The 10,730-nt window shown below is 36.4% G+C and overlaps 1 non-coding gene across 1 annotated transcript; it reads left to right on the forward strand.

Annotated features, from left to right (window-relative positions):
• The first annotated feature begins 2,570 nt into the window (after positions 1-2,570).
• LOC130890097 (U6 spliceosomal RNA) lies at positions 2,571-2,677 on the forward strand. Its single transcript, XR_009058689.1, has one exon. It is a non-coding gene; the product is annotated as a U6 spliceosomal RNA (small nuclear RNA).
• The last annotated feature ends 8,053 nt before the right edge of the window (positions 2,678-10,730 follow it).

The following is a 10,730-nucleotide window of genomic DNA, read 5'->3' on the forward strand; positions in this document are numbered from 1 at the left end:
GGGTTCTTTTTATTCCTCAGTCTGTTACAGATTCTAAACAGCAAAAAGTGTTAAAAAGGTATTCTAGTCTCCCATAGCAAAAAGGGCCTTGGCATGCCCTAGTGCTGATAGTCTGCATCCAGCTACAACTCTTAGAGTATCTCCTGAGACCAAGCATTAATTCCTGTGCTTTGTTCCTTGTAGGCTTATATTTCTACATGGTGTGACAGCCAAGTTCTCAGGCCATGGTTGGTATCCAAAGCAGTCATGGTACACTGCCAGACAGGCTGTCTCTACCATAACAAAAGCTCAGGATACGTTACTCCTTTTCTTTTGTAATTATGTAGATCTCCTGAGAAGAAGTGTGAATTCCAAGCTAGTGACTGAGCTGCAGACATGACTGTAGTCCTGCTGCCCCCAGAAACAGAATGTTAATGAATTTCTACCTTAGTTTACCTTGGGGGATAAAAGGTGTTTGGATAATAAACGAGGGTGATCTTTAGGATGTGAACGAAACCTGAAACTCCCTTCCAATATTGCTGTGTGAACTGTGTCTCAATTATTCTCGCACCTCCAGTAAGGTCCAGAGAAAAAGTCATTGGACCCCAACAGTTCCTCTGCTGGTCAAAGGGGACATGTCCTTGGATCAGCTTGTTTCATCATGAAAATAGTGAACAACAAATGGAGACAATGGGCTACAAGGTTAAAAAGATCCCTGAAGATAATACTCAGAAATGAAGTTTTCACTTAAGAACACTTCCTCCCAAAGCACAAAACAGTATGTGCAGTTTAACTGGAAGGCATTATGTCAGTGGCTACACCAGCCTTTATAAGTTCAGTTGGCAGAAATCATTCAACATCAGCTTTTGTATCTGTTCTTGCCTTTTTGTCTCACTGACTATTAAGTGGCATTCCTAGAGCTTTGGATGTACTCAAGACAGCAATTGTGGGTGAAAGGTGCCTAACATGTATAGATGTCTGGGGAAATTATACATTTGAGTTTTGGCTATTAGACAACAGGGGTTGAGAATGTTCAAGATTTATTTCTTTGTCCAACTTGATGCTTATCTCTAAATATCATTGAAATATTAAATATTGTAAATGAGCATTTTATTTCTCTGATTTCTTTAAACTTAGCTAAGTTAGGTATAGTAGCTAGTACTGCTATTCTAAGCATTATGTGTGAATTCTTTCTAGAAACCTGTAACTCAAAGTATCGTTCACAGGCATCATCTATCATTCACTGTTCTTACAAAATTCCAATTGTCTGTATGGTAGCACCAACCTGTCATCCCAGCCCTCGGCGGGTAGAGTCAGGAGGATCGTGCATTAGGAAATAACCTGGTATAAATAGCTAATCAAGATTAGCCTGAGCTAATGAGGAAGATCGTGTGGTAGTGAGCTTGTCCAGTATGTGGGTTTGTATGACATTGTATATTTGAGTACTTGATCTTCAGTTAGTGATGTTGCTTAGGGAAGATTAGGAAGTGCAGCCTAGTTGCAGTGTGTCACTGAAGGTGGGCTTTGAGAGTTCAAAGACTCCCCCTCCATACTTTATTCTCTCTGTTCTGTGTTCGTCACTCAAAACGTGAGTTCTCAACTTCCTGTTTCTGCCCCAATGCCTTCCATGCTTTCTTGCCATGACAGACTGTTATCACTCCAGAATCACAAGCCCAAATAAACTCTTTCTTTTTAAGTTGTCTTGATTGTGGTGTTTTATCAGGAAATAAAAAAGAATACTAATACAGAATCCTAGATTTTATCCCCAGTCCTTTAAAAAATCAAATAAGAAAACAGAATTGAATGCATCACTGACTAAACAGATAGAAATTATTCTTAATCAAGTCTCCAATCTCAACAGAGGTAGGTTAGTGTTTGATGGGTATGGCTCTCACTCCATTGTGACATTACATAGCTATTCTAATTACAATGAAAATTCTAGGATATAAAATTTTTAATATTGAAATGATAAATAGGCCACCATGATATGATGGTACCGCTTTTGTTTAGAATCAATCCTTAAAGTTTCTTCTGTTCTTTTCACAGAAATGTATAAACTAAACCAATGGATCTGCATACTCAATCTGACAGTGTCTCACAATTTTCAACATGATAATGTTATGCTCAACCTCAGGGTGTTCAAAGTTCAAGTTGCTATCCTTTCTCTCCCAGACTGTCTTTGCATTTTTCCTCTGAGTGGAAAGTAACTGTTCATAAATAGTACCTGGTCAAGTAACCTTAATTTTTATTTCTACTAACTTCTTACTTCTTTTTGAGAGAGAGTGTCACTATCTTGCCATGGCTTGTCCGGAACTCTCCAGACTAACATAGGCCAGGCTGACATTACCCTTGAATCCACAGATTTGCCTACTCTGCATCCTGAGTGCTGGAATTAAAGGTGTGAATCACCATGCCAGACCTAAACTGAAGAGTTATCATCAGTCCGTTACTTTCCTTCCATCTGTATTTTTGCCTGACAATCTCCCTTTCACTGTAGAAATCATTTTTATTTTTCCCTTCTATTTTTTCGCTGTTGCTTTAGTCCAAGCTTCAAAAATATTTCTTAAGACATGAATTGAAAATTGTGCTTTGTGTTTGTTGTAGTAGCACATATACTAAAATTGGAATGATACTAAGAAGATTAGCATGTTCTTTGAGTAAGGATGACATTCAAATTCATGAAGCATTTCATACTTTTACATTTTGAATTGCAAATAAAGCCATTGATGTAAAAAAAAAAACTGTGTCCTTAGAAACAGCTCATAATCCTATCCCTGCCCTTTGTATATGTGCAAAAATTATCTAATGGATATTTCTCTTGATAATTAATAGTGTCTATCAGATATCTCTTTGGAGATAAATAAAAGCCACATCCAGGCCCTTATTTAGATTATTTACTGTCCTGGGATCTCTGTGTCTGTTTAAGACCTCACTAACTAAGGTGGTAGGATTCATAACAAGGTTCTCCTAAGAGTGTCTCAATAGTGATTCAACGCCTCTAACCTCAACATGTCAAAGAGGGTGGTGACCATTCAGTAACCTTATCATATGTGTTAGAGAACCCTATCATAAATGTTACCAGGTTGTACTATATGCCAAATACTTTATACTGTCATCATAAAGTAAAATGTAAGAGGTCACCCTTGGAATTTGTGACTTGCTTTTTATGATAAAATACAGTGGAATTGAGGTCTAAGATGGCATATTATTTTATGAATTGAAAAAGGAAAGATGAGGCCATTTACAAGTAATTTTAATAAAAACACAAATGTTCAGAAATGGATATACCTAGAAAAGAGAATAATTATTCTGTAGAAAAGACACAAAACATACTAACCATAAATAGAATGATAAAATGTGAATATATAACCACTCTCTCCTTGATAACATAACACCTAAAATTAATGGCCATAATATCTTATACGATATTAGAGAGCAATAACTTCTCAAAATATTTCCTTAGCCCTGAATTCAAAATTGTATCTAAATAATACATCAAAGGTCAAATATCCACGTTATTAAAGTAAATTACAAAGTGAACAAAAAGAATAGCCATGAAAGGGAAAAGCTATCTTTAAAACAAACAATAACAACAATAAAAAACATGTAACTAACACACACTGGTGTCCAAAAAATTAAACGTTCTTTAAAATGCAGAAAGCAGTGAGTAAAAGACAGATAAAAAAATGAAAAACTCTCTGTGAGTTTGAGGTCAACCTGGTATAAGATCCAGGACAACCAAGGATACAGAGAGAAACTCAGACTCAAAACAAACAAACAAACAAACAAAAACTTACAGAAAGAATTGAGTGAGTCAAGTGATCAAGAGATACATTAAAACATTCTTAATCTCATGAACAAGGTAGAGATTGAAAAGATGATAAAATACTATAGCATACCCAGTGTACCAGCAAAAATAAGAAGGAAGACAAATTCATCTTCTATGCCTGTAATAGAGTTCAAATTGTCTGCTGATAGAACACTCTGGGAGCATGGGTTAAGGTGGAATATACTCCTTCCCTCTGACTCAGTAGGTCCTTTCTTTGCTCCCTCTCCAGGACCCTGGGCTTAGTGCAGTTTCAGTCTATCATTATCCATGACAATTGTGACCTCATTGATCTACACAGGAACTGCAGATCAAGAATTAGCAGTTTGTGTTGACATGAGTTTTCCCTGTGGTTCTGAGTGTCCTATTTGAAAACTGTTCTAGATAAGACACTCTCAATTTTTTCTTAGCATTATTATTTGAAAGAGTCCAAACTGGAAACAATACACATTTCATCAAGGAGCATGTAGATGGTAGATCAGGTTATCTTCACACAGCGGAGTATTTCTTTCTTGGCAATCAGAATGAATCTCAGCTTCATGCACTAACATGCATCAATCTCCAGAATTCAAAGCTGAGAAAAAATAATATCCAAAAGAAAATGCATCGTATGATTGCACTCTGTAAAGTTAAAAAATTGGGAAAATGAATGCAAAATCGATTTTAAGAAGCAAAGGAATAATCATCACAAAACTCTAGACAGTGTTCAGCTGGCAGGCATTATCAGCAGTGGTGACAGTCCCTTTGCTTAATGTCAATGCTCTGCTTCTTGTCCTAGAAAGCCAATGAAAGGTTATTAACATATGTTGTATTTAAACTTCTAACCACATATTTAAACATTCTTATAGACTGATATATACATGGCATAAGCCAAACTTACAAAAAAATCGTACACATCCAAGATCTGTTCACTAACAGGATTCTAGGGTGCTACAATATTCATCCAAGAGATAGTACACATAAATCCTCAATGATATGATAACTGATATGATATCTCCTTTAAATGCCACCCTTCACTAGCATTGTCATATTATAGACACTAAATGAAATTAAAGTTTTATTGGGTGGGATGTACAGTTTAATGTGTTATACTTCGCTAAGAACATGTTAAAGTGCTTTTCTACAAAAAAAAGTTATGTAATTGCTCATATGGAAAGTGAAGTGAAGGTATTCATGTTTAGCAAGAAGAATTTTGCCAAGCATCTAGCTGCCCTATGCTTTTTGATAATTAACAGCAATTAACCATATCTATAAAACAACTCTGCTGCTCTTCTGCAGTAATGGGGTGGGTTTTTCAGCTTAGCTCTGACGAGTGTCTAGTGAGTATCCGAAAACCTTGGTGCAACATATTCCCCAGTACTTTAAAATGGAGTCATGAACACACATACATTTTTCTTTTCCCAACCACCCTGGCATTTCCTCAGCTATAATATGACAGAGTATAAAGACTGAGTGAGTCATTTGCTGACCCAAAACTAACAAACAGGTTTGTGCAAGCGTCTGGGGAATCTGCACACAAGAGCAGACGTCAGAGGGACCAATTCCCAAGCTAACAAGCTCTGACCTTCAGCCAATGCACTTGCCCATAGGTGGTGTGTGAATAATAAAGTCATTATTCTCAGGAAGTTTAAAAAACACTAGTGGTACAACACTAACCTCTTATATAATATAGAAAATACATAATTTTTAATATTTAAAGAGAACATAAAACTAGGAATGACACAAAACCCTCACAAAAATGACATAAAAATGTTTATACCTCCCATCCCAATTTCAGGCTCTACTATGGTAAAAGTAATTCACATGGGGAAATAGATGTATGGACTATTGGTTGCTTCATATTAAAAGGATAATATGTTGTTCTCACAGATTGCATCTCTGTATGTCTCCTCAAATTCATATGGGAAAGCCCGAACTTTAATGTGATCTATTTGAAGATGGGTTCTTGGAAGATGACTAGATTTAGATTAGTCCTAAGGAATATATGATGTCACTTCTCTCTTTTTAAAGAGAAGAGAGAACCACAACTTGCCTGCTCTCTCTACCATGTGAGGACACAGCAAGCAGCCATCTGCAGCAAGGGAAGGGGACCTTCACCAGAACCTGCATATGCTGGGCCCAAGATCTCAGATGTTCAGCCTGAGCTATCAACACAGTATTTTGTTTTGTGGTGCAAGATGAATATAACAGTGGCATAACATTATGGTGTGTGTGCCTGTCTATTTAATTTAACACATTTCAAAAATGAGAAGACAGCAGTTACTATTCCTTCTTTTTTTTTTCTTTTTTTTCTTTTTTTGATTTTTCTTTTTTATTATTTTTATTTATTTATTTATTAAAGATTTCTGCCTTCTCCCCGCCACCACCTCCCATTTCCCTCCCCCTCCCCCATCAAGTCCTCCTCCCTCATCATCCCTAAGAGTAATCCGGGTTCCCTGCCCTGTGGGAAGTCAAAGGACCACCCAGCTCCATCCAGGTCTAGTAAGGTGAGCATCCCAACTGCCTAGGCTCCCACAAAGCCAGTACATGCAGTAGGATCAAAAACTCATTGCCATTGTTCTTGAGTTCTCAGTAGAATATCTTGGAGTAACTCTAACCAAGGAAGTGAAAGATCTATTTGACAAGAACTTTAAGTCTTTGAAGAAAGAAATCGATGAGGACACCAGAAAATGGAAGGATCTCCCTTGCTCTTGGATTGAGAGGATCAACATAGTAAAAATGGCAATTCTACCAAAAGCAATCTATAGATTCAATGCAATCCCCATCAAAATCCCATCAAAATTCTTCACAGATCTGGAAAAGACAATAATCAACTTTATATGGAAAAACAAAAAACCCAGGATAGCCAAAACAATCTTATACAATAAAGGACTGTCTGGAGGCATTACCATCCCTGACTTCAAACTCTATTACAGAGCTACAGTATTGAAAACAGCTTGGTATTGGCATAGAAACAGAGAAGTCAACCAATGGAATCGAAAAGAAGACCCTAGCTTTAACCCACAAACCTATGAACACCTGATTTTTGATAAAGGAGCTAAAAGTATACAATGGAAAAAAGAGAGCATCTTTAACAAATGGTGCTGGCAAAACTGGATGTCAGCCTGTAGAAGAATGAAAATAGATCCATATCTATCACCATGCTCAAAACTCAAGTCCAAATGGATTAAAGACCTCAATATCAGTCTGAACACACTGAACCTGATAGAAGAGAAAGTGGGAAGTACTCTACAACACATGGGCACAGGAGAACACTTCCTACTTTTTTTGATTTTTCGAGACAGGGTTTCTGTGGCTTTTGGTTCCTGTCCTGGAACTAGCTCTCCTAGACCAGGCTGGCCTTGAACTCACAGAGATCCGCTGGCCTTTGCCTCCCGAGTGCTGGGATTAAAGGCGTGTGCCACCACCGCCCGGCCTTCCATTTTTCTTTTATGAGACAAGATCTCACTGTGTAACCTTTTTGGCCTGGAACTCTCTATGAAGATCTGGCTGGTCTTGAACTCCACCTGCCTCTGGCCCTAGGGTGGGAGGATAAAAGTGTGCACCACACAGTCCAGAAAAACAGTTACCATTAGTCATCAAAAAAGACTTCAGCATAGTTAATATATATTTATTATTATGATTATTATATTTAGTATTATATTTAAATAATAAAATAACAAGCTCCAAAATGTTTAGAGATGTTTTCTTGCCTATGTATGTCTTCTTTCTTGGTGACGTTTTAGTTTCTATATCTTTGACAAAAAAGGCAGCATTCATTGGTATTTATTCAGTGGGGGTCTTGAAGCACTCATCTCCTTTCAGCAGTGAACAAGTCTAAAACACTACAAGCAAATGTTTTCCTGGCTTAAGAGTGATGTACATTAACATATTTATATATAAAAATCATGAGTCATACTTGGGTTTTTACTGACAGTTTTTCTGACTTGAATTTCCCCTTAGTCTTCATACATGTTGTGATTTTTTTTACTTGTCCAGATGATTATGAACAAAGAACTATTAAATGATGCTTGATTTTTCTTGTCCATATTGTGGAGTAAACACTTTAAGCCGCATCCAGAATAATTAAACCATTATTATAATAATAGCTTTGCCATTTGATTTAAAAGTGCATCTTTGGTCTGACAAGACGGCTTAGAGGGTAAGTACTTGCTACACAGTCCTGGAAACCGACATTTAATCTCCATAACCCACATAAATGCAGAAGGAGGACTGACTTCACATAACTACCCTCTAATCTCAACTCAAGTACATATTCATATATGTGTTCATGCCCACACATGATGATGATGGTGGTGGATATTTTTTAAAGTTTATCCCTATTAACTATGCTCAGTACATAGATTCAGTACTGAGCATTAAAATACAATGTAGACTAATATTACTACTATTTATTTTTCTCATAATGCTAAGAAAAGTTGACTTTGCAATACTTACCACTATTATTTATGTACTATTTTCATATATTAGTGTTGCCGCTTTCAAGCCAATGTACATGTGTGGAAGGAAACAGTTTTTGAAAAGCCTTTTGGTGATGTTTGAAAGTAGCCTGTAAGATTTAAAGGAAAGACCATAAAAAGCAAATTTTGAATTTCCTCTTCTCTTTTGAAAAGATCAAAAGGTAGTATGGGAAAACTATCTTCTTTCAAGTTATAATGTTTAGAAGAAACAAATTTTAGTGTATGTACATCAAAAAGAAATATAAAGGCCAATATTTGAAATGTTATGTCCTAAGTCACTCAATTTTTTTAAATGTCAGTGATGATATTAATAAGGAATAGAACTTCTGTTGGAATAAATGTGACTCAGTGGTACAAAGCATAATAAGCAGAAACAAGTAAGTTACATGTTCCTAATATATTTTGACTGACAACCACAAGTCTTTTTGCTATATTTCTTCTTGCACACAGAGTTCATGATATATTAAGTTCAATGCATATATTACATCCTGAATTTCAGAGCTTTCAGTATGAAATGCTGCATTTAAAAATGGTAGTGTTCAATAACAAACTGAATGAAGCATTGTATTTGCAACAGAGAAATAATTCGTTTCCCAGTGATTTTCAATTATTTTTATATGTATTGAAATATCTACTAAGAAAAACCATTTCTATACTCTTTTAGAGTTGATTTTTCTATGAATAGTAATTATTGCTATGTACAAAATTACCTCCAAATTTAGTGCATTATGATGACCATTTTGTTAGGATTCTATGGGCAGTAATTTAGACAGGACCTAGAAGGACTGGTTAATTCCTGCTCCACAAACTCTGGGGTGTCACAGGGAGTATGTGAAGTCTAGAGAGTGACTTGATGACTAGAATCAAGTGGAAAGGTCTTCACTCCTATGTTGAGTGGCTAGTACTGGCTGTCCACGGAAATTACAGTTGGGATGTCAGCTAAAGCATTGCATATGACTTCCTGCTGAGGTCTCGTGGTGTGAGTTGGTATAGGCTTCTGTACAAGCAAAGCAGTAGAATTCAAGGATCAAGAGTACAAAGAGATCAAGTAAATCTGTGTTCCTTCTGTGAATTAGCATGAAAGACTGTGCTTTGTTCAAAGCACATTTCTTATACCATTTCATTTAATCCCTCTGACAATGTGCAGAGGCAGTCAGATGTAGGCTGATTGAAGCTGCCAGGATAGACACCTGAAACGGCTTCCTCACAGATGCAATTGGTCCTGGCAGTCAACTCAGAGCTCAGGTGGGCTACTATTTGTAGCACAGTGAAGTGGCTTTTCTTTCTTTTTTTTTTTTTAGCTAAATTGTCATACATACATGAAAAAAATCAAGAGATTGTAAAATTGTTTAACTTTTTCTAATTCAGCTCGGCTGGCTAATGGCACACTCAAGCCATTGGATCTATGAATACTTCTCCTTAATATTGTAAATAAAAACCTACAGATGTGATCGAAAAAGGTCTTGTCATATGGAAATTGTCCTGAATTATTTACATGAATACTAGTGTAATCACAAAGGTTCTAATAAGAAAGAGGAAAGAGGACAAAGACAGTAGAAGAAAATGTGATGAAAGCAGAGGTCAGAGTGACACACTTTGATCAAAGTGGAAGGGACAAGACACGGAATAAAAATACCTAGAAGCTACTAAACACAAGGATTCTGGTCCATCCCTCAATCTTCCAGAGGGAATACAGATGTTAGTCCAGAAAAACTGAATTAAACTCAGAAAAGCTGAGTTTGCATTATTTTAAGCCATCAAGGTTCTGGAGGTTTGTTCCAGACACCATTGGGAAATAATATATTAATCTAGCACCATTTGACTGGTTATTAATGAGTCAAGATTCAAGAATAATACATCTATCTCTTAAAGTGAGGAATGTCTAAGAATTTGCAGCTATATTTTATAATTGTCTTTTAAAAATAACATTGACCATGTAAAATGTAAACCTTAGACTGTCAACCTCATTATCATCAAATTGCAGCAGTAGCACTATTACAAGTAAAATGATTAACAATGCTGTGTACATTTGGTAATCAGTGTGGCGGTTTCTCAGGAAACTGGAAGTCAACCTACCTCAGGACCCAGCAATTCCACTCTTGGGAATATACCCAAGAGATGCCCAATCATACTACAAAAGCATTTGTTCAAATATGTTCATAGCAGCACTATTTGTAATAGCCAGAACCTGGAAACAACCTAGGTGCCCCTCAACAGAAGAATGGATAAAGAATATGTGGCACATATACACATTAGAGTTCTACTCAGCAGTAAAAAACAATGACATCTTGAATTTTGCATGCAAATAGATGAAAATAGAAAACACTATCCTGCGTGAGGTAACCCAGACCCAAAAAGATGAATATGGTATGTACTCATTCATTCGTGGAGTCTAACCATAAACAGAGGACATTGAGTCTATAATGTGTGATCCTAGAGAAGCTAAATAAGAAGGTGAACCCAAA

Source organism: Chionomys nivalis, chromosome 1 (genome assembly GCF_950005125.1).
Source record: "Chionomys nivalis chromosome 1, mChiNiv1.1, whole genome shotgun sequence".
In the NCBI taxonomy this organism is placed as follows: Eukaryota; Metazoa; Chordata; class Mammalia; order Rodentia; family Cricetidae; genus Chionomys; species Chionomys nivalis.